Source organism: Penaeus monodon, chromosome 12, assembly GCF_015228065.2.
Source record: "Penaeus monodon isolate SGIC_2016 chromosome 12, NSTDA_Pmon_1, whole genome shotgun sequence".
Lineage (NCBI taxonomy): Eukaryota > Metazoa > Arthropoda > Malacostraca > Decapoda > Penaeidae > Penaeus > Penaeus monodon.
In genome coordinates, this window is record NC_051397.1 from 13979904 (window position 1) to 13982403 (window position 2500).

Sequence of the window (2500 nt, forward strand, 5' to 3'; positions counted from 1 at the left end):
ATAAAATAAATCTCATGTTATGGCATTATTCAGTATATATATTATGAGCAAATATGAAGATAAACCGGAGACAGACGAACAAACAGAGAGAGACTGATGGGATAATAACAGAAAGATAATGGGATAATGAAGATAACATCTGGAATGTAATCTGGAATAAAAAAGGAAAAAAATAAGACTGAGGTAGTAAAAAATAGAATAATAATGATAATAGCAATAATGATTTTGGTGATGACATTAACAATGATGATAATGATAATAATAATGATCGTGGTAGTAATGATAAGGATGGTGATAATGATGTGATAGTATTGATAATGATAATAACAATAATGATAATAATTATAAAAATGATAATGAGGATGATGATGATAATGACAGTGTTGATAATGATAATTGTAAGGAAATAATAATAATAATAATAATAGTATTAATAATAATAATAATAACAATAATAATAATAATTATAATAATAATAATAATAAATATAATAATAATAAAAAATAATAATAATAATAATAATAATAATATATATATAATAATAATATAATAATGATAACAACAACAATACACAACAACACAAAACAACAACAACAACAAACAACAACAACAATGATAATATAATAATAATAACAAAACAACAAAAAACAACAAAAAAATATCAGTAATAATAACAATAATAATAATAATAATAATAATAATAATAATAATGATAATAATAATAATAATAATAATGATAATGATAATAAGAATAATAGCAATAGTAATTATGCTAATGATAATAATAATAATCATGATGATGGTAACTATAACTATAATGATTATTATTACTCATCATTTTAACGATAAAGATAATAATGATAATACTCATAATGATAGTGATAATACTAATACTAATATTGATATTGATAAAAACAACAATATTAATAATAGCAATAACATCAGTTACCATGATGAAAGTATTGATAACAATAATAAAGATCATAATCATAATCACAACAATATTAAAACTAATAGTGATAGTGATGATAGTAGTACTACTACTTCTAGTATTATGACAATAGATAGGTAGAAAGATAAAGATAGATAGATAGAAATAGATAAATATAGATAGATAGATAGAGCTAGATAGATAGATAGAGCTAGACAGACTAGATAGATAGAATGGAGCTACATAGATATCGACAGATAGATAGAGATAGAAAGATAAATGGAGCTAGATAGATATCGACAGATAGATAGAGAAAGAAAGATAAATATAGATAGATAAACAAAGAGACAGATGAACAGACACACACACACACACACACTCACACAGATAATTACTTGAACAGAGAGATTGAATCGTAAAGAGAGAGAAAGAAATCTCTTGGCCAAACACCAAAATCTGAATACACTATAGACCGGTCTTTTTATACCATCACATTAATATTAGATCAACCGTTCCCGGAACCTATCTACGAAGACAGCGTTCACCTTTTAAGATAATTTACGATAAAACCTTATTATATGAAGAAACGGTTTCCAGTGGTGATGTAACTTTCCCTTCATTATTATTCATATTTCTGTAACTTTATCATGATTTGTTTATTTTTAACTCGTTCTTTATCATTCTTATTGACATTTTCTTTATCATTATCTTTTTGTTTATATATTTATTTGCTTTTGTTGTTGGTGGTTCACTTGTGGTTTATCACTATTTTCCTTATTATTATTACTATTATCATTATTATCATTATTATTATTATCATCTTTATTATTACTATTATCATTATCATTGTTGTTGTTGTTGTTGTTGTTACTCTCATTATCACTATTATTATTATCATTATTATTATTATTATTATTATTATTATTATTATTATTATTATTATTATTATTATTATTATTATTATCATTATTATTATTATTATTTGTTATCATTATCATTATTATTATAAATATCATTACTATTACTATTGTTATTATTATCATTCTATATTTTTTACAGGTTTTGTTATTATTGTTGTTGTTGTTATCATTACACAGTTATTATTAATACTATCACACTTTTTATTTCCATTATTTGCAACCTTATTATTATTATCAGTATCATTTATATTATCATTATTTCTATTATTATTATTATTATTATTATTATCATCCTTAATATTATTGTCGTTGTTGTTGTTATTGTTATTAGTATTATTATTGTCATTGATTTTTCTACTATTTACTACTATTGTTATCAATACCATCATCATTATCATTATTGTTATCATTTTCATTGTTATTACTATTTCCATTATCAGTATGAATATTTCTATTACCGCCAATGCCATTATCAGTATCCTTGTTATGTGTTATTATTAACATGTCAAATCATCATCATTTAATCTCTTTATTTCTGTACTCATCATCAAAATTAATATATCATTAACTATTAATAACATTACCATCATATAATTAATCCTAGTATTATCATTACGTTATTAAAATCGTTATCACATTATCAAATTAT